Consider the following 22466-nt stretch of genomic DNA (forward strand, 5'->3'; position numbering starts at 1 on the left):
CTCTGATTGGCTGAGGCGAAGCCGAACCCTCCCGAAGGGGACGGAGCCGCCCGAAGAGACCGGAGTGGCTGCCATGGGATCCCAGGAACACCGAGCCGAATAATGGGTGTTAAGGGGACTCAGCGGAGGCTAATAAGGGGCAAGGGGAGCTGTCGACTTCCCTTAGACCCCCTCGAAGCCACTCGGGTCCCTTCGGGCGGCTGCCCCCACCGTTCGGGCGGCTTCGGCTCCGCTTGCTTCCTTCTGGCGGATCCGCCTCCTTCGGGTGCAGTTCGTAGTTCTGGCCACAGGAGGGCAGCAGCTCGCGTTGCTCTGAGCCTCCCCTTTGCTCCCCAGAACACATCTCCACCTGCAGTACCGAGTTTTGGCCACGAGGTGGCAGCACACGCTGCCGAAGCAACGGCCTGAGGGCAACGGCCGCTCCCCTCCCCGTTGACAGCCTCCGGGGACCCCAGCTGCTGAGTGGGGACAGTTTGCAATATTGGGGATGGGGCAAAGTTGCTCAGGGAACTTTTATTCGAGATTCTTTCAGACTTTTATTGCTTTGTGGGGATTTATAATCACATTCTTCTCTTCTGCTTTTTATTTTCTTTACGCGTTTTATTTATTTGCTTTTTCATTCATGTTTTTTTCAGCTGTCCTTGTCTTTTTAGTCTCTTTTAGGAACTTTGGTTTTAGGCGACCCATACCTAAAATGAGATAAGGAATGGGCAAAAATGGGTTAGAAAATGAAGAAAATGCTTTACAACACATTACAAATGGTCAAGAATGGAGTAGAAATGGCCCAAAATGAATTAAAACAGGTAAGAAGTGGGTAAAAATGAGTTAGAAATGGGCAAAAATGGCTTAAAACGTGTTAGAAGTGGGTAAATATGGAACAGAAATGGCCACAAATTGTTCAGAAATAGCCCAAAAAAAGCTTTAAAAGGGTTAGAAATGGGAAAGATGGGTTAGAAATAGCCAAAAATGGCTTAAAACTGGTAAGAAATGGGCATAAATGGGATAGAAATGGCCATAAATTTTTAGAAATAGAGTACAATGGCTTAAAATAGGTTAGAAATGGGGGAAAATGGGTTAGAAACAGAAAAAAATGGCTTAAAACAGGTAAGAAATGGGCAAAAATGTGTTTGAAGAGGAAAAAAAATTGTTAGAAATTAAGAAAAATTATTTAGAAATGTCCAAAATGGTTTAAAACAGGTTAGAACTGGACATAAAAGAGTTACAAATTGCTAAAAATGGCATAAATCGGGTTGGAAGTGGCCAAAAATGGGTTAGAAATGGCAAAAAGAGTTTAGAAATAGCCAATAAAATTGGTTAGAGGTGGGCAAAAATCCATTAGAAGTAGCCAAAAAAGGGTTAAATGGGTTAGAATTTGGCAAAAAATAGGTTGGCAAAAATTTGGCCAAAACCAGTTTAGAAATGCCAAAAAAAAAAATCCTATTAAAATGGGCTAGAAATGGCGAAAATGTGTTTAAAAAAAAAAAAAAAGCCAAAATGGCTTAAAAAGGGTTAGAAATGGTCAAAAATTTCTTAGAAGTTGCAAAAAATGGCATAAAATCGGTTAGAAGTGGCCAAAATTGGGTCAGAAATGGCCAAAAATTGTATAGAAATCAGGGGAAAAAAGGTTTAAAACTGGTTAGAAATAGCAAAAAATGGCTTAAACTGGTAAGAAATGGGCAAAAATGGGATAGAAATGGCCATAAATGGCTCCTTTGCTCCTTCTTTCCCTCCTTCCTTCCTTTTCTCCCCTCCCTCCTTCCCTCCTTCCTTGCTTCCCTCTCTCCTTTGCCCCAAGCAGCAGCTCATCACTTCAGTAACTCATTCACACAGGTACACACACCCTGAAGAAGAGGCCAGACAGATGAGGGGGACAGCAGCCACAGGCCTGTCCCACAGGCTGCAGAGGATGGTGCCATGGCTCTTGACCAGGCTCTGCTCCATGACGTTCCCTCTCTGCTCCCATGCTGGGATGGGCACCCCAGAGCACAATGGCCCTGGTCCCCATCTGCCAGGGGTACCTACTGAGCATCGTGAGACAGCTGCAGCAGAGGCAAAAAGGTACTTTTCTTTCCCCCTCCCCTCCATGGAGCCATGGACAGTGCTACCAAAGACCCTCGAATTCAAGGCCCCTTGTCTACCGAGGACTGTTTACAGGCAATCTGAAAGTATCTCCTCCATCTTTGTGTGTTCTGGTCCTGCTTCTTGGCATACAGATGACAGTGAGAAAACACACCAAAACCGAACTCCTTCTTTAACATCTGTTTCCAGGGAGCAGTGCGCAGAGTAGGTAAACAGAGTCCTGAGGGGCTGGAAGCAAGGCCAAGGCTCTGAAAGAAGGTGTGCAGAAGAGGGGAACAGTTCTGATGGGGTCAAAGTATTCCAGGCATGCACCCCAGAACTGTTCTTCCTGGTGCTGCAGTGGCTGACCCCAACAGGGACATGTGCACCCTGCCCAGCCAGCGTCTGAAATGCACGTCACTTCCCATCTGGTTCCTCTTGTTAAGAACCCTGAACACAGAAGACCTTTTTCTGCCACAGTCCTCACTGGGGTTCACAACAAAGATGTTATTTACTGACGGAGGTGATGAGTGAGAGATTTGGCAACAGAGGCCTGAAGAGAGCTGAACTGTGGTTATTAGCTTAAAACAATACAAACCCTTCTTCAGGAAAAAACAACAGTGTGCTTATTACAAATGTTATTCAGTTGCACTGGTATGTTTACAGAGATATGTTAAAAGGAAACGGATGCTATAAATACATACAAGATACATTTGTTATTACAAATTACATATTGTGCTATTCCATATTACCTGTTTAATAGATAAATGCACAGTAAATTCTGTATATGCACACACTCATAAATGAAACGTAAGAACCCTTGGCCAAACTTTGGTGGAAGGAAGGGAAAAAAGATCAATTCATTCACACTGGAATACATGGCTGCAGTCACTCAGTGAAGTTGTACTAAAAAGAACCCAAAACCCCAAGGAGGAAGGATATTCAACTTCTCATTGGTTTCCTGTTACTTTCTAAACAAAAACTGATCAAGCCTGCCAATACCACAGTAATTTGCTGTTACTGTGTTACAAAAAAGCTGTGACTGCCCAGTTCTGGAGAGGAAGCGCTCCTGGACTTTATGTTGCATTAAGAGCAATGACTGAGAGAGCTGGAGCCCTCCTGGAATAGGGAACAACAGGATTTATGGATGCACACTCAACAGTGCAAATAGAGTATGCGTGTGCAAGACAAGTGGACCACCTGTTTCAAAGACTGCTTTTCGTCAGGCAAGGTCTTTGCTATCAGATGTAAGAACCATAATAGCAGATACATCAGAAGAAAACACTAAACATTATCTACTTCTTTTTCTCTAGAAACTAATGGAAGGGATATGTCCATTGTCAAACAGAACTGCGTTCCTCATCTTGAGGAAATGCTTTTATTTCGGGTGTGTTTTGTGGAAAAACACCATGAAGGATGTAGTCTTTGAGTAGTGAATATAATTCAGACTAATCATTCAGATATGAAAAACATGTGGAAAGCAGTGTTTTCCAATGCTGTGGGGAAAACCAGAGTCACCTTGCAGTCATTAAACTTAGAGCAACGGCCTGTGCAATACGTTCCTGTCGCTCATCGCTCTGCCCAGGTACAGGACAACTGTCTTCATACTTCTTCCTCAAGCCTTTCAAACATATCCACAACCTGGCTGGAGAACTCCTGGCATTCTGAACCAATCTCATTGCTAAACGGCACACAGCTCTCTGCCTTGTCATCTCAGGAGTGCTCTTCTGCCTGCGCTGTTCTCAAATACACCCATGCAGTAAAACAGGAAATCAATTCTTCTTCAGCAACCTTCTGTACAGTGTTTTATAACTGGTTCAGAAACACAGACTTTACCAACATCTGCTTTGCTAAAACCAGGGACAGTGCTTCTGCTGTATCCTTCCAGGAACTGAAAATGTCTCTGAGTTTTATGAAAACTGTGAATTACTCCATTACAATTTCCTATTACATACCAAAATTTGTTTTGCAATGTGACTTGTGATTTCCTTTGCACCCACAATGAGAGATGATAGTAGGGAGGAAACTTTTAATCCTAAATATATAAAAAGACAAATCAGGGGTTTTGATGTCATTTTTCCCTCCCGTCCACACTGTGTCTGCCAGAATTGACCTATTTTTGGAGGGAGAAATTTTAATTTTTATTAAAATAATTTTTATATACATTTTCTCTTTGTGTCTTGTTTTGCTTTTAATAAGCGGTACGGTTTTAGGAGTCACAAACGAAATGTCTCCTGTGTTACCTCTGAGACAGGCTTCCACAGGAAGGTACTGCTGGTAGGTAGCACTGTAACTGTGCAGGATGGGGCACATGAGGGGTTAAAGCTGGGAAATGACATGCTGGTGCTAGCAGCTTCTCTGTTCAATTCTTTTAGTTGGCCAGGCCACAAAATGCCGTGGCTGTGCTAAACGCACTCTCACTTAAACCCAGATACCCAGCGGATATGGATGTTGTGCTACTCTCTTGCCAGCAGCCAAACTCTGGCACACTCAGGGTAAGGAAATGTACAGATGCACATTTTTGTCCCTGCACTAACAGTTTTTTCCCCTGTGCCTGTGGCCCTGGCTGCTCTGAAGAAGCTGTGCTTCCTCAGGGGCTCCCATATTGTAGGGTTAAAAATGAAAGAGTCAAGAAGGGAACCTGCCCTCTTTCTTAGCATGTAACTGCTCAAGTAATGGCTCTTGCAGCATCTGAAATTGAGCTTGTGCAGCCAAAGCGAAGAAAACTTACTCCAACATTCTGATAAAGAAACATTTTAAGTCCAGCTAATTGAAGCCTGACCAGCATAATTCCTAGGCCTCAGTTACCACTAGTCTGCAAGTCATGTGTAGCTAATTTTCTATTGGTTAAATGTCACCTAAATCAAACTCCAGAACCTAGTATTTGGAAATGTACGGGTTTCTGTAACTGCTTAAGTATGTAGCTATGCCTTACTGGCACTCACTCATTTCTTTACTGACCCATCATCAGTCAATCTGCGCAGTCTTCAGTTTGACAGATTCTGAAGTTAGAAGTAGACACACTTTCCTGAGAACACCACTGCTTTAGTGGGACCTCTCAAAATCAGCTGTGGCTGAGACACTGTGAAATTCCTGCCATTTTTAAAAGAAACTCTGTGCCTTTTTGCTAACCGAAAAGGGCCAAGCTGCTATTAACTGATATATCATTAGTTATGGCAGACACGTAAGAGAGTTTTACATAAACCTCAGTGTTCACAGCTTCTAAGGCTGAAGGGACTCACCACCTATATATGCTAACAGGCCTTCATCCTGATCAGCCAGAGAAGGGAACAGGATGAGGCCATTAGTGCTATTTGTATTTTTATGAGTGCTGAATGTTGCTTCCTGTGTTGTTCTTCATGGCTTGCCAAATGTTCCCCAGCCCCATCGCTAGCTAGACCCAGAGACATGGAGTTGCAGCAGCTTGCATGATGGATTTTACTTGCTGCTTCTATTAACCCTCTTGTATTTCACATGCAAATTCTTAAACCCTAGACATAAGTGGCACATAAAGCCTTTCCACCAAAGCACTGCATTAACCACTAGCTTTCTTCACCTGTAGGCATTCAGCCCATCGGTTCTGGCGGACAGACCTCATTCTTTTACATGACTGCCTTTCAGTAGGTAATGTGAATTTTCAGCCTGCTTCCACCATAACCACCTTAATGCTATGGTGATGGAGGGGTTAAATGGGACTCAGAATATTAGTGTCAGCACATTGCTGGCTCCATACAGAACACAGCTGACCTTACAAGAGAACCAGGGTTTTCTTAATACTCTAACTTAGCCCTACAAAGAATCTTTTCCTCTTCTTTCATCTGCCTTTAGTTCCCACAGGCCTCCATTATGAAGGTTTCAATCGAATGCTGTTGACATATACTTGAATTCAAATATTTGTGCTATTCATACTGAAATGCTCATTCAGCTAACTGCTTAGCTGTGTCAGGGTTCTTTTGATCAAACTGGATAAAAGACATTACCAGGTATTCTGCATAGCCCCAGGTCATACAAAGGAATTCACCAGTGCAGGGACCACATGCATCATGCAGTGTACATGCTGCCCAGGGTTCCCAGCAGACAGAAGGAAAGATTTTGCCAGGGCAGGTCTTTGTCTGACTTTAGAAGCCTTTAAGGGCACTGTTCAAGTGGAAGGCAGAGAGAGGTAGGTAAGTGTATCCAAGTAAGATGATTCTTGTGATCCAGAGAGTGAAGCGCAGGCTGCACACAAACACATTACTCTTTCATTGTGAATGTTTGACTTTTGTCCTCTTTCCTGAGGACTGTAGATAAATTTGGTGTTCTGTTTAACTCTCATTACCCTCCTCAGTGATATCTCAGTGACAGAAGCCCCACTGTCCTTCTCAGACTCTTTGCTATGCCTGAGCAATGCATTATGCTAGAGCCTGCTGATATTAATACTTTGGCTGCTTTTCTGGCCAGAGTAATGCAGTATTTCTTGTGCTGTTACTCCACTATCCATACTTTGTAAATCACCTTCCTGGCTTCTTCAGCCACCCCTGTTACATGCCACTTTTCCCACTGTAAAAGTCACCTTCTGGTGCAAAGCCTTTTTGCTGTGTATGGATCCCTTCTGGCTCTGAAAGTCACATTACATCAAAAGAGGGCACTCTGGCACTGCGGTTGCGCCTGCACGGGTGATGTTAATACAACAAATGGTCTGGAGTTGAAGAGCTCTGATCAATAACTTCATCAGTGGGTAGTTAATTCTCTGGTTTAGCAACTGTCTGCCTATGTTAAGAAGCCTTCTTGATAAATGGATGGCAAAGACACTCCTCAGGGGAGTGTTCTTCCTTCAAATTGCTTTAAACTGTCTACCACTCAAGCAGAAATTAGCATTTCCATCAGTGGCTAGGACACATTCAACCTGTCCCATCCTTCTCTGCTGCTTCTTCTGCTTCCTCCTGCCTAGTAGTGCCAGCAGATGGATGGGGAAGACAGCGCAATGAACTCCAACATGGAACTTAAAACTAACCTGTCAATGAGAGAGGAGTGCAGTTTTTAACCTAACTAAATTGCCTGGACCCACACTCAGTGTAAAACCACAAAGATGGGAGCACACGGCAGCTGTCAAGGAGTGTGCCACTGCTGCCAAGCATGGCACGGCAGCACAGTAAAGCACTGCCTGCACTCCTCCCTCAAAGTGTGTGTGCTGTGGACCTCCAAGGACAGATCCAGGTTGACCCTTTTCCTCATTTCTCTCCTTTTGTCTGCCCCATATCTTCAGATTCTGCTCTTTTTATTCCACTCTCAGTGAGGAACGATAATGTGTTTGAACTCACCTAACTCATCCTTGTGTTTTTTTCACTGTGATTCTTACTATCCATACTTAGTGCTTCCTTTGATCTTCCTAATCCTTCTGCCTGAGCACAGGTACCCATCAGGGATCACATCCGTGTGCCCTACTTCAGACTGTGGCAAAGCAGGTTTGGGATCAACATTCAGACTAAGTTCAGTTTTTCACTGAGCCACTATCAATAGCCACTCAGTTTTACTCCTGGGTTCACCACATACAACTTGCTCTTTTGGGGATCAGGCTCCCTACCTGCTCTTCACAGCTGATACTCCCCAGAATAAAAGGAGCAGAAGCTGAGCTCTTTAGGTGACTCCTATGATAATGGTATCCTGTAGCAAGGGATACATCTTGGAGAGAGAAATCTTGTTCCCTCGTCTCTTTCTAGTATTATATTATTTTATTAAATAAACATACAAGCATAAAATAAAGGGACAGTTCTTGGAGTAGAGACCAAACACACCTCTGGCTCCAAGCCTGAGGGTCTTGCCTGTTCTCTCTGATGCTTTTTCAGCATAATGCCATGTTTCAGTGGGTAAGTGGGTAACAAGAACCATTCCTTCAATTTTCTCCTAGAAAGACACGGTGTAATGATTTGAAATGCACATACTTCCTGGAAATGAAGAGAGAATTCGACTGGCTATCTCACTTCTTCAGCGTACGCTTCAGTCACTGGACTAATATGGACCTGGAGGAAAATGCTGTTGGATATTAGGAGAAACTGAGGTTTGATGGTATACACTACACTTAGAAAACTCCTGGACCAGGGTCTCCATGTGTCACACACAAACACTGATTATCTGGATAATGACTGGACTTGAGCTAGCTCTTCCTAAGCCACCCACACTGTTCTTATTCTAGCTGACCTAGAACGGAATCAGGACTTTATGATATGTTCTCATGGCAGAATAAGACAAACCAAGAGCACTAGCTCAGCTTTGGGACCCCAGCCACTCACACTGCATAACTGCTAGCACAGTTTTGGGCCCTGCTAAACAGTTTACGAGAGGACTTTGGTGCACCACAAAGCAATAGCAAACTCTGATATTCATAAGCATGGACAGAACAGATGAGACTGTATCAGAACTGGTTCCCTGGACTCTTTGCAGCCTTCTTCTCCAGGTTTTATGCTTCAAACCACATTATTACACCCTAAGCCCACACTGTGCAGCAGGTGATGCACACTCTTCAAGCTTACAGTGTCTTCTGTGTCTCAGGCACTCCAAACTGGAAAAGCACACATGCAGAAAAAAACAAAATCAACCCCCTGTGTCTTCTATCTCTTAAGGCCAGATAGTGCTTACATTAAAACCAGCAGAAACTCAGAGTTAGGAGCAAGATAATGAGGACGTGTGGTCTGTGCTCCATGGACATATGGCAGAAAGCAGTTCCTGGCACTTTCATTTGTAGTACAGATGTAGCCGATTCACCATCTGAACCAAGAGGCCAAAGTGCTGCAAGGGTGGCAGCAGAGGGGATTTTTTTCATGGAAGTGCAGGAGTGACATCTGCCACTTCTGCCACCAGCAGCCACCCCAGCCAAGTGCTCACTCTGCACAAGGTGAGACCTGAACTCTCTGGGGAAAAGTAACCTGGGAAAGCTAACCTGCGCACTTTGTACTGTTTAAATAATCACATCAGAACTGTGTAATACATTGTACAAATATATAATATGCCCCAAATAGATCAAATATTTATCAAAAATGTAATATGTAGTGCATTATAATAAAGTTATAATTTATGGGTTTTGTAAAACACTGTCATGTTACCGTATTTAACGCTTGCACTGAAAACACAGTCATTTCCTTATAATTATGCAAGGAAAATGTCCCTGCGGAGGTGGGTAAACAGTGGAACAGGGGCGCAGAAATTGTGGGATTTCTGTCTTTGGAGACGCTCAAAATGTAAAGGCCCTGGGCAAAGCTGTGAGCAAGCTGATGTGACTGTGCCTCCTTTGAGGAGAAGATGACACTAGAGCCCTCCAGAGATCCTGTGCCCATGTGTGTGACTGATTTCTTACTCTGGGGAGCACTGCAGCCATACAATAAACTATAGCATGCACATGCCAAGCAGACTGGAAATTGCTCTCCAGTCTCTGGAGATTATCATTTCTCCAATGCATCTTCAATATCCTGTGACATGAGTTGTAAATGAAAGGAGAGAGAAGAGAGAGAATTAAAGATCAAGAATCAGATGTTAAATCCTGCCTGCTCAGTTGCTGGTATCGAACCAGTTTGTAACTATGCATGCACCATTAACAGTAGACATTCTTTGTGCCAGCGTACCCAGCACGGTCAAATGAGGCTAAGGTGGTTTCTGTTTGACAATACTTAGAACTCAGTAGTTCTTGCAAATAAAAGGCCTTATCGTACCAGACATAGAGAGGCAAGCCTCCAGCTAGACTTCACATGACCATGAAGTACAGGATAAGACCTTATGTTAGCAATACTAACCAAGCAATGAGGTCAGTATAGGATAATGGGGAAAACTGAACTTTGCTACAACTAAATGTCATGTTGATAAATACAATTTCACTGGTTTTTATAAACAAAATTAAACTTAATTTGCTTCACAGTAGCTAATGTGCCGTTAATTCAAAACCCACAAAATAACTCACTGGACACAGTTAATAGTCAGCAGACCACATAGGCCAGGCTTTGAAAGCATTTAATATTCACTGAAGTGCTGCTTGTATCCAATTATAACTCTCTACTTGCCATCTTAATAATTTAAATCTGTCCACTCTTTAGAGAGAAAAAAATGCACTAATCAAAGACATGAATGCACCTTTTGCTTTTGACAGCATTAAATTAAAACTAAATGGTAGATCTTGAATGAGTTACTCTGCAAGAAAAAAGGCATTAATGAGGTAATTTCATTATAGAGGCTCATCCAAGCCTATGTGAAAACAAGGGAAGTAAATGGAGAGGAAAGCCGCCGAGGAAATTAGGGTTCCTTCCACACTAATTAATGTTTTGGGGCATTTAGTACAGGCACCAAATTAACTGCTCCAAAGAACTCCACTGAAAAAAAAATACATTGTTGCCCTGCCATGTAATTAGAAGACAGTACAAGCAGAACACTTAATGAGGATAAAGCCAGCCTTTAACTTATTCTGCCCAGCTTCTGAAAACATGCCATTGTGAAGGCCTAAGTTTAAGGAAGCACTAAGCGTACAATATAGGATTGTTTAGGTCCTTCTGTTCGATGAGCTGTAAACAGGTAGCCCTGAATGAGAGACTCTGAGACTCCTGGGAGGCCCGGCTTCCCAGAAAAAAAAAGGTCTTAAATGCATCCAGAGAGAAGGAAAGAAGGTGAATAGGCCCTGCACAGCCAGCCAGTGAATGCTCACCGCTGTCTTAAGTGATTACATGATGTTGTGCCACCCCCTCTCATTGAGTTATCTTTACACTGCTTTTGTCTCCTCTAATTGGAGCTGATGAGGTGCTAATTGGTTGCTTTTTTAAAAAAGCACTGCTTAAGCACTGGCAACCAGAGTGAGGCAGCTTGAGCAGAGTTAATGAGGCCTTGGAGAGCAAAACCCCACAGAAACCCCTGACCAGCCTCAGAGCCACCAAACCACTGTGTACACACACATACACGGGCATGCCTTCCTGTTGGTATAAACAAAACGTGAAGGGAAAGAACTGAATGTAAGTACACGTGAGGATGTGAGCTTGTGACAAAAGGGGCAATACCAACGATAAATACATCAATGCCCACTGCTTTGGCTGGCACTCTGACCTCAGACTGGTGCTTGTGCCCCACACTGCCTGCACACCCCACTGCCCGCACACCCTGCCAGCCATGGCAGACAGCTCGAACTAGCTGATCTTAAGGTCCTTTCCAACCCAATTTCTATGATTCTATAAAGGCAGGCTAGTAGGTTGAATTGCCCCATCCCCTGCGGTGGTCAAGGCCAGGTTGGATAGGCCTTTGAGCAACATGGGCTAGTGGAAGGTGTCCCTGGCCATGGCTGGAGCTGGAACTAGATGAGCTTTAAGGTCCCTTCCAACCCCAACTATTGTACAGTTGTGTGATTTTATGACTCATCTCGCCCCACCTTGCTGCTCACAGGTGAGCCGCTTGCTGTGGCCCCCTTCAGAGCTCAGAGAAGTGCCAGCATCTTCTGGGCGTGATGGATGGACCTTGCTACGCTGCCTGCCACCCACTGCGGTGATGTGACATGAGGCAGAAGGCACTGAGGTGGCAGCAATGCCCGACAGCTCTGCCCTGCAGGCTGCACCCTGTGAAACCACAGCCTCGCTGGGCTGGAAAGGTTCAAAGTCATTTCATAAACATCTTTGCTTTTAAATTGGGATACAAGCAACACACACAGTGCAAACACATCGAATCATAGATCTGACTGCTAAACACAGGCTTCTGTTCTCTCTGATCTTGTTTACATGTAGTTACACAGCCATGTGGGCATAGAATCCTTTTTCAGTAACTGCAAGGCTGCATTTTACAAGTGATGCTTTTGGGCAACAAGGGAAAGGTTGCCCAACGATAACAAGTTTGTTCTCTCTGTCATGGGCTCAGTACCACCGGGCAATTCTCCAAATCCTTCAAAACTCATCTGCTGAGCAGTTGTGTACTGGAAACTATAAAACCTACAGTCAAAAACCTATAGGAAGGATAATGCACCTTTTAAGACAACTCAGATGAACTATTTATGCTGAAGAGGAATGAAGTCTGGGCTCCTGCTTTCCTAATTTCTAGTGTTCTGCTGGGCTTTTTTCCTGGTTTGCCTGGGTATAACTGCAGTTCGAAAACCCAATTAGTTTGCAAACAGCCAGTTTCCTGGGGATGTGTTTATGCTTCGTAATTTGTACCCCTATTCACATTCTACACCGGATTCTTTTCACTCTAATGCATGGTCGCTGGCTTTTATTTTGGTTGTCATGAAAACGAGGGATTTCTTGCTGGCTGGTAGAAAGAAACTTCCTACTGAATAAAGTTACCATTAATTCCTCTAAACATGTGTTCCTAGAGCCATCCATCTATAAATTAGGTAACAAAGCGAATCCTGTTGCTCTAAGAAGACCCAAAAGATGCAGAGCTGGAAAACAGTTTGGATCTCTTAAGGCTAATTAAGCAAGTATCTTTTGTTGTTGCTGTTGTTTGATTTTCTTTTGCAATTCATGCACTTAAAAAACCTTCATGTGTTTTCCAAGGCAGGTACGACTGCTTGCAGAGATCTGCTGTGCACAGAGATCTGCGCTGTCGTCAGTGCTGCCTGCTGTGTTCTCACAGAATGCTTGCAGGAGGTAGTCCCTCGGGTTTCCTTTGTTTCCCATGGGATTAATAGCTTCTGGTTTACCACAAGCCAGTGTGACATGGGTTGTGAAATTGCATGCTGTGCATGCCAAGACGTAATCCTTAAACATGTTCTACCCTCCTTCTACTTCCTCCTCCAGTCTACTTTTTGCCTTGCCGCTGCTGATGGGAAAGATGCTTCCCAGGCCTCTTCCCTTTCTAATGAGCTTGGCCAATTGTGCACTAATTTAAATAGGAATGACCTTAATTTTCTGAAGGTGAAGGTGATCCTATTCTTAAGGAACAAAGAGGCAAGAAGGCTGGGGTCCTTCCCCAGCTCCTAGTATTCTCACTCCATCTGAGTGGTGGCTTCTTCCGTATGCCTGCTGCTTCATTAGCTGCAGCTTGGGGGCACACGAAGAGGATGAATGCAGCTCTACCCAGCCTAGGGAGTGAGAAAGGTAAACACCCCTTCCCTGCGCCCATGGGATAGCATATCTCATCAGCTGCTGCTAAAGAGGGGACTAAAGGTGCCTTAAACTACCTCCTTTTTTTGGAAGGTTTGGATGTGGACACTCTTTTCCTGCCTAAGTGGTGAGTAGTTTAGTGGTTGCAAAGTGCGTCACAAAGGCATCAGGCAGGGTGCTGCAGTTAGAGCCTGCTCCTTTGGTTTGTGGTTACTGGAAACAAATGGGTGTACTATTAATGAGGAATACACTGGACAGCACAGGGATGATTCTCCAAGATACTGCATGCACTGTTATTTACAAGCGCAGCACTCTAGAAAAAGCAAGCAGTATCTCAGAGAAAGGTGAGAAGTGGCTCTTGTGATGTAAGCTCATTTATCTTCACTAGGGTGATCCCAGCTAACAGAGAATAAAAATGCAATGTTAGGAAATGCACACGACCTTCATCCTTTAGGTAATACTGGATGTTCAAAATACGAACTTTGTGGTCCCACACTGAAGTAGTTGCCATGTAGACTGAAATTGGCTTTGTAGCTTTCAGGATGGTGTGAGTGTGTCTGTGTGTGCAAGTGCCTTTCTTTGTTCTATTTCAGAGACCTGTTCTCATTAAAATGAAATTGAAGGGGGCTTCTATCTGGCTAACTATTCCTTCAGGTACCAAAATCAGAGAACCCCTTCCTGTTGTCATATAGAAATCATTGGGGGAAAGCATGCAGTGCCCATGCTTGTGTTGAAAACAATCAGGATGATTCTCCATCCATCAGCTGATGCTTTAGGGATTATTGGGATTATTTCTTACATTGTCCTCCCCTTTGAGACTGGCAGTTGTGTTGCATTACACAATGAAGTATCTGAAAACATGTCCAGCTGCTAAGGGAAGGCCTATTGTCAGAAGGCAGATAAATATGCCAGAGAAATCAAACAAGAAAAAGAAGGGAAGTGAGGTAAAACAAATGAGAGAACAGAAGTGTAGCAGGCGCAAGACTCAAAGTCAGGGGCAGATATCTGGGAAGTGGAAGAGATTGGTTCCATAGCCATAGGAGAGGTAGCAGCAAGAAAACTGGGCGTTTCAAGCTGTGCTGTGCTGAGGATCACATGAGCTGTTTCCCCAGAGGCTGCACTCAAGAAGCCAAAGTTTAAAGCCAAGGATGCATCCATGCTTTTCATGGTTCACTTCTGGGTCATTTGATTGAAAAGATTCTAAATTTGACAACTTCCAATGTTCAAAGAAGTTCAGAGGTTTTTAAATCTGTTCAGCTCATCCCTGCTGGAGATAAACATGAATGGGCCAATTGTTCATTTTAATAAAATTTGGCTCAAAAATAGCCATTCAGCACCACAGAAAGGCATGTTAGGAGGAGATCCCTCACTAAAGAGGAAAGTGAGGGTGTTCAGTTTTTAAAATGCTTGATAAAATCAGGGAAGCATTGTCTGAATGTTGTCACTATGCAGCCCTAGACTGAGTAAAACATAAAAGAAGGTAAGTATGAGACAGAGGAGGATCACAGATTATCTCAAGTTGGAAGGGACCCACAAGGATCATCACATCCAACTCCCTGCTCCTCAGAAAAACTGCCTAATGACTAAGAGCATTGTCCAGATGCTCCTTGAACTCTGGCAGGCTTGGTGCTGTGACCACTTTCCTGGGGAGCTTGTTCCAGGGACCACTTACCCTCACAGTGAAGAAACTTTTACTAATGTCCAATTTGAACTTCCCCTGATCTAACTTCACTTCATTTCCTCATGTCCCATTGTTGGCCACCAAAGAGAAATCAGTACCTCCCTCCTTACCCCCCGAGGAAGCTGCAGACTTTGATGAGGGCACCCACCAGCTTTCTCTTCTCCAGGCTTGAACAAATTAAGTGACTTCGGCTGCTAGTTGCTAGTCTTGCCCTCAAGACTTTTAACCATCTTCATCACTCTCCACTGCACACGCTCTAACAGTTGAATGTCCTTGTACTGAGACACCTAAAACTGCGCACAGTACCTGTACGTGCACAGCTATCACGGGAAGCAAGTTGGGAAGGAAAGAATACTGAGAGATGATCTATCCTGTCCATTGCCCAGGCACGGAAGCTGCTCCTAAAAAAGCTTGTGCACAGATGCTATGGCCCTGTCAGGACTCTCTCCACATACACAAGTAGCTGGAACAAATTAAAAATACCCACTAATATTTTGCCACTGTTTAAGGCCATTAAATTTTTCTCCAGACACCTGTGGACACAGAAGGTTAATTCCCTTCTAGTTTGGGTTTGGTTAGGGGTTTTTTTAATCATTGCTATGGGAGGTTTTAGCAGTAACTTTTAGGGTTTGAATGGCTGTGCTGAGCTTTCCTTCATCTAATCAGTGTAAGAAGTCTGCCCTCCCGACAGGTTGTGTTTTACAGATCTCTCCTCATTCGCATGCTTTCCCTTGGTCACACTTTTCTGGGAGCAACAGCATATTTACCACTTGCAAACTTATTTGGGCCAGCTGCTGCTCCAAACTGTCCCACAAAGCTGCCATCACTGGTTGTCAGCTCGCTTCCTGCACAGCCTGATTTTTCCTGAAAGATCTACAGGGCATATTTGAGAGAGCAGAGTGTCTGAATTCTCCCCAGTTCAAGCAAATATGGTCCAACGCTTGTAATGATAAGGCAAGGGATAATGGGTTCAAACTTAACCAGGAAGTTTAGGTTAGATGTAAGGAAGAAGGGTGGTGAAGCACTGGAATGGGTTGCTCAAGAAACTTGTGAATGCTCCATCACTGGCAGAGTTAAAGGCCAGCTTGGATGGAGTCTTGGGTGACATGGTTTAGTGTGAGGTGTCCCTGCCCATGGCAGGGGGGCTGGAACTGGATGATCTTAAGGTCCTTTCCAACCCTAACTATTGTGCAATTCTGTGATTCTGTGAAGACAAACTGTCTTGCTTTTATAGCAAGGCTGCACATAAGAAAGAGATAAGGTGACATCAGAAATTGTCCTACTTTATATCTCCACAATGGATACACATTTGGAAAAAGCATGCCACAGTTAGAGGTACCTGTATTCCAGGTGCAAGAATGACTGAACTGTCACAGTGTATTGTAGAACATTAATGTCATCTGTGTAGCAAAAAGTAGAGAATGCTTGTTTGTTTCAAAGGAAGCTTTGAAAAATACCTGTGCAATTCTTTTCTCTCACAGACCACAAGGGATAGCTATGGTACAAGTGAACTGAGAAAGCATTTAGTATCTGATAGGTCACTCCTACTCTTTGTACTCTATATTTCCCTATCATGTGCTGGTTCCCAAATGTTTCTTACATCATGCAATGCCTGCATATTAACAGAAAATGTTAACTGATTTGCTTGTTAAAAAGCCTCTTCCACTGCAAATTTTGTATTTTTATAGGCATAAAAACTGGTAGGAAAGGGAATTTCTGAAATTAAGGGAATTAATTTTAAATTAAACAGCAATCTGATTTTTTTCTGGAATTAGAAAGAAAAACATTGGTTTGTTTTCATAAGGCTAAAAATACTGAATTTCTATAATGCTCCTTCATTTGGTTACTAAATGGCATAAAAGTCCTATACATATAGATAAGTTTGATCAAAATGAAACATATAAAGGTCAAAATACCCTATTTTGAAATTCTACAGTGCTAAAAGATGTTTTGCCATCTAGGGAAATAAGTCAGAATACTCTTCCCATCATCCAAACTATACCTGCAGATTCCACTCTTAATATATTAACATGTTTTAATAGATCAGCTTGTGCTTGCTGCATATCATCTGCTTTGATATTTTAGCCATGTCCATGATGTCTGTGTGTCTGCCCTGTCAAACCTCCCATGAGATTAGTTCCCAGAGCCTTCAGCCCTAAGGGAGGGGTGTATCACCTCCTGAGCTCCTGGAAGCTTTTCGGTGTGCTAAATCCATCCAGCTGATTTTGTTCTGACAGTGTTACACAGGTAGTAACCCCGCCAGGACTAACCTCAGGAAGAAATGAACCTCCAGCATGGACCAAATGTGTGAGAAATGGCACCTTACGCAAACACTGACAGCCTCACACTGAGAAGCTGTGAAATCCATGAATGATGACTAAGGTAATTTTAGCTTAAAAAAAAAAAACAACAAGAAAATAAGTTTGTCGAGCGTCACCGTTTCAGACTTGTCGTGACCTCGCTCAGCAGAACGGTCCCACTGCCCATAACCTTTGTCTCCAGTATTCAGTGAGAGCTAGCTTTGTAGGCATTTGTTTTCTATCATCAAATCATTAAGTGGTAATGCAATTGTTAGTTTCATTTCCCCAGTTCAATACATCTTGCAGCCAGTAACCATACCCAGTTCATTAACTGACTGACCTCAGCATTAACACCCCCTCCGTTAGGGTTGCCTTGGAAACAAAGCTTCCTGTGCGTAATCCAAGCTTATCGAGCTCTTTATCCTACATGTGACCCTTAATTACTTGCTAAATTAGAATGGTTTTCTGAAAATCACAAGAGGAGGTTAATATGTTCTTCCAGAGCTGGTCAAGCTAAGATGACACTAAATTCACAGGGAATTCAAATTACATGATCCCTGAAGGCGTCTCTTTCAGAGGGAAGATGAACTTTCCCAATGGGAGGCAGTGTGCCATGATAATGCTCTTGTCACTCACTTTCCTTGCCCTGCTTGTCCAGCTACAGCTTATTGCAGTATGAACAATGTAGTAAGTAAATATCAGGTTGATTAATTATGGTGCAAGATTCAGTAACCACTTGTCTTCTGTAATTAACATGTAATTGAAATTAAGTAATACACTTCGTACACAGATTTCTGCACTAGGAGGGGAACAAGGGAGAATCCTCAAGGCTGCGACAGGGAAATTAAGACAACAGTAAGATGGATCAAAATATTAATTGTAGCTTTAAAAATGTGGTACATTTTAAGAAACTCTCCAGTCAAAAAGAGGAATGACTTTACTACTTCCAGCTGTCTTGGAGTAGAGATGAAGTGGGGTTGCTTACAGTTTCTGAAAACACACGTTTCCTCCACTGATTTGAGACACAGAAATCATAAGCAAAGGTGGTACTTTCTAGGATGCCCAGTGCTTTTCCTCTCTCCTGTTTCCAGTGGCACATTACTTAAAGGACAGCGAGTCTTCTGCTTACGTGAGTAGCTTTATGAAGCTGTGCTAAGGATAAAATGCTATTGCATGATCTCAAAAAAAACCCTAAACTCAAATCCCTTGTGTCCCAGCAAGGGAACAGGCCAGGCTGAAGCAACTCCCCAGCAGAGCCAAAACTGGGGCTATTGCAATTTACCTTTCCTCACTGTCTGTGTCTGGCTCAGCCCTCAACACCTCTGGCTCAGTTCTCCCCGGACTTAACCCCACAGTCTTATTTGCAGAGGTGCGCTGAGGGTGTCTTTCAAAAGCAGCACTTACAAGTAGCTTACATGTCCTCTGTCTTTTACTGAGAACACAAGGTAAATTTTGCATGGGTTTTATACTTTTATCTAAATCCATAATCACTATTACTCTACATGCGGGGCACTCTCATATTTCTGGAAATAAGTAGTCTACAGATGTATCAGTACTTTTTCACCTCTCAATGTGCTCTGGGAAATGCTCTGAATCTCAATGTGCTTTGAAGATGCAGTACTGTTTATTTTGCTACTTTTAAGGCAGTCTGTGGTAAGCTTGCAACCCAGCTAGGAAATCATACTGGTCCTCCAGGCAAGACCCCAGCAAAGAATGATCCTTCATCAAATGCCACTCAGACAAATGCAGTCTGTGCCATGTATCTGTGCCTATCTCCTATCTGCCTATCCTCTCCATGCTCCATATTTGCAGGTCAGGTGTTTAAAACTGCCTTGGGGAAATACCCTTTCTTGTTCAGGGCTCCAGGGAACAGAGCTCTGTGTCTGTAAGCTAGTGGAATGCCTGAGTTCCACAAAGCTTACTGGAACGATGTGATTTAATGTTTTTTTTCCATCTGACATACATGGCTCCTCTCTACTGAGCAAGTAGCACACTTGGAGCCTTGCAGATCTATTTTTCCATATATATGTCACAGGCAAGGAGGAGAAAGCAGTTTGAGGCTGGCAGAAACACCAGTCCTGTAACATGTAGCAGTCTTCTTTAGGCCCTTCACAAGCTGATGAACATTATCATCAGTTACAAGAATCCCAGAGTTCTGTGTTCAGGAGATGTCAACATCTGTATCATTACTGATGTGGCATTTTCACCAGCAGTCTAATTTCTGGTTTAGCAATTAAGGGTTTCTCCTACCTAGTCATAGCTTCTTTCCACACAGCATTTCATTCACATAAATTTAAGCCCAGCCAATGCAAAAAACAGTCTGCTTCAGCATGCTCCTAACTACTGTAAAATGTAGAATCATTTGGGTTTGTGTACAAGTGCTTGCTTTCATGGATATATATAAAACTCATGGACTAATCGAAAAGACTAGACATGTAAGAGCAGTCTACTGGTTGTACTGCAGATTTCTCTTGGTATAAGACATACTCGTATTTTACACTTCAGTTACAGATATAGTCACCTGATTTTTTGCTCAGAATTCAATGCAAGGTGCCTCAAAAGTGTATTAGCATGATAAGCAATCATACCTTTTAGAAAGACTTCACTGTGGCCTTATTTGTTTTCTCCCTTTTCTTTCCTCTGACTCCTTCCAATGTTCTCCCATTAATGCATCCAAATGCTCTCAACGCTGGAGTCTGAAGGATAGATTCCTGTATATTCACAGGGCCTTTGACTTCCTTGCTCAGATCTCTGGAAAATATAATGGCATTTTTCTAAGAACAATAATAAAGAAATGATATCATCTACTGCTTGGCAAAGAGACAGTTAAGCTATTTAATTTGTTATGATAATACAGAATTTATCCCCACTGAGGAGGTATCTTACAAAGATACATTCTAGATGTGAGAGAGATTAGCAGGCATAAAGCAAGAACATATTCACATGTTCTTTGGGGTTTCTGCTGAAACTTCCAGCAAAAATTATTATGCTTTTCTGGGTGAGCATCTACCCAAGTGGCATACACAAATACAAAAACTTCCTTCTTTCAAAGGGAGAGAACGGTCAGTTTAGAAACACAGGCCTGATCTTCATAGAGAAAACTGTCCTTTTATAACAAGTATTTTGAAGTTGGATATCCATAGACTGTCTGTCACTCAGCCAATGTATGTTTAAACTATATACCTATATATATGCTAGTTTGTATATGTGCATATGCATATATGGTTTGCCTACTTCAGTTTCTTCTTTGACTGAGGGAAACGAGTAGCTGAACCGAGATAAATACTACAGTGTAGAGGAGCCACTCAGTACAGAGTCATTATACAAACTAAGCAGAGTTTTCCTTTTTTGACAGTATGGTAATTAAGAAACAACCATATGGTGATCTGGGAAATCCTTGATTATGTTTCTTGATTATGGGCTGCTCTCAAGTACTCTGGAGTTTTGCATGCTTTGGGACAGTTATGAAGCCACTATGAAGCATTATATAAAAAAAGGTGCACAATCAAATGACAGAACAGTTGACAGCAAGAATGTTATATGCAAAAATAGCTGCATAACATTTTATCTTCCAATAAGTTGTGACAGTTCAATATAACATCATAAAGTTATGCAGTCCAGAGTCTGTTCTCTTAATTAATCTCTCTCCTGTATTGCTTCACTGCTAGTGCCTCTAAGTAGCAGAATTTCAGACCTGCCTATGTGTGTGGGTGAGCATGAGATTTGCTTCAAGGCTAGTGCTTTTGGTTTACTACTCTCTTTCAGTATGGTTCAGTTATTTGATTGTCGTTATAAGTTCCAAGACAAATGTATGAAGTAGGCAAGGGAGCGCTTTGAGCTGTTCTGTTTGCATCCCTGACACATACACCATTTTATCCTCCTGAAGTAACTGCAGCACACTCCATTGCTCCAGTGCTCTGGACTTTTACCTGAAAAATTACTTTCTCAATCTTTAAATAATAGAAAATCAGCTGAGTTTTATGTGTCTAGTTAGCTGCCAAGAAGAGACTCTCAATTCCCTTAATGCTTCTCACAAATGTACTCTAAAAGAACCCAAAACATATTCTTAAATTATTCAGAGATATTTTAGAACATAGTTGGATGGAAGACACTATTCAAAACATCAAGTACTTCTTTATATTAACAAGTATGAACTTATCAAAAGTACCTGGGAAATTTACATAAATTCTAGTAAAATTTACCTCAGAAATATGTTGCTTTTATGTCTCACCTAATATTTGCTTAATGCTTTGTATAACTGGTAATGTACCTTTCCCAGTGAACATGTAAGGTTTTACTTTCATCCATGCTGAAGTAGATGTACGCCACTTAAAAAAAAGAACTTAATCTCTCCTGAGTGACTCCAAGATCATCCTCTTTAGCAAGGTCTGAACCTACTTACTGACTGTAATTGCTCATACTCAGATTGTTTAAGAAGGAGAGAAGGGATGTGAGAAACAAATTGATATGGAAAAGGCAGAGTAAAATATAAGGGTGGAAAGAAACTAAAAAAAAAAACCCAAAAAAACCCCAAAACAAAACAACAATCCACTCCTGGAAATGGTTTTCTTCTGGAATAAGGCTGTAAGACAGAGGAACACATGGTATTCAAGAATGAAGTGGGAAGCTCTAGCTGTTGGTTCAGTCATTGATTTCACAGGGGCACACTGGTCAGGACTGCTGCTCCAGTGAAACAAGGCTGACACTGGCCCCTTCTCTGTGATGCTGCACATTAATAAGCAAACATCAGTATTTCTCACCTTTATAGATCTGACCCTCTCTGAAGCAGCGACCGCAACACTAACCACCTCTCTCCACCATCACCTCGCGCGTTCAAGGGCCACCAGAGGTTTGCTTTGCTCACTTCTACAGGAGATGGTCACATATCTTGTACAAAATGGCATCGCTTTTTCTGCAGGATTTCCCACTATTCTAAAAATGAACATAGAGAGCCTGTGTGAGATTGTACTTAAGGAGGGACAAGAACAGACTGCCGTTCCAACAACGCAGCCTGCATTACAGCAAGAGGCCGTAGCACAAGCGGGAGCACAGGCCTGCCGAGGGTCAGGCCCACAGACACGTCCCCACGGGCAAGGCCTCTGCAGAGCCGCTCACACACACCCGGGCTGTCCGAGGCCGACTCCTCTCCGATGCCGGATCCCGGGCTCCCCGCGCCAGCCCCGTTCCCTCAGAGGAGCCCTCCCGCAGGCCCGGCCCAGCTCGGGCCCACCCCGGAGCCCCAGCACCCCGGAGCCCCAGCACCCCGGCACCCTCAGAGCCTCCGGAACCCCGGAACCCCGGCACTTCGGCACCCCCGAACCCCAGCACCCTCAGAGCCTCCGGCCCCACCCACCGGCGGTCACGGGGTCTCCCCGCCCCTCCCCTGCCCCT

General features: G+C 43.2%; 1 long non-coding RNA gene across 5 annotated transcripts; it reads right to left on the minus strand.

Annotated features, from left to right (window-relative positions):
- Nucleotides 1-498: 498 nt before the first annotated feature.
- LOC117437981 (uncharacterized) lies at nt 499-22449 on the minus strand. Of its 5 annotated transcripts, none has more exons than XR_004550608.1 (5): nt 22197-22317; nt 21836-22007; nt 19664-19826; nt 2139-2327; nt 499-689 (listed from the first exon to the last, which is right to left on the minus strand). It is a non-coding gene; the product is annotated as an uncharacterized lncRNA (long non-coding RNA). The 5 variants fall into 5 exon arrangements; XR_004550604.1 differs by having other exon boundaries at nt 1841-2327; XR_004550607.1 differs by lacking the exons at nt 499-689; nt 22197-22317 and adding an exon at nt 22429-22449 and having other exon boundaries at nt 1711-2327.
- Between the last annotated feature and the right edge of the window lie 17 nt (nt 22450-22466).

This window comes from Melopsittacus undulatus, chromosome Z (genome assembly GCF_012275295.1).
Source record: "Melopsittacus undulatus isolate bMelUnd1 chromosome Z, bMelUnd1.mat.Z, whole genome shotgun sequence".
In the NCBI taxonomy this organism is placed as follows: domain Eukaryota; kingdom Metazoa; phylum Chordata; class Aves; order Psittaciformes; family Psittaculidae; genus Melopsittacus; species Melopsittacus undulatus.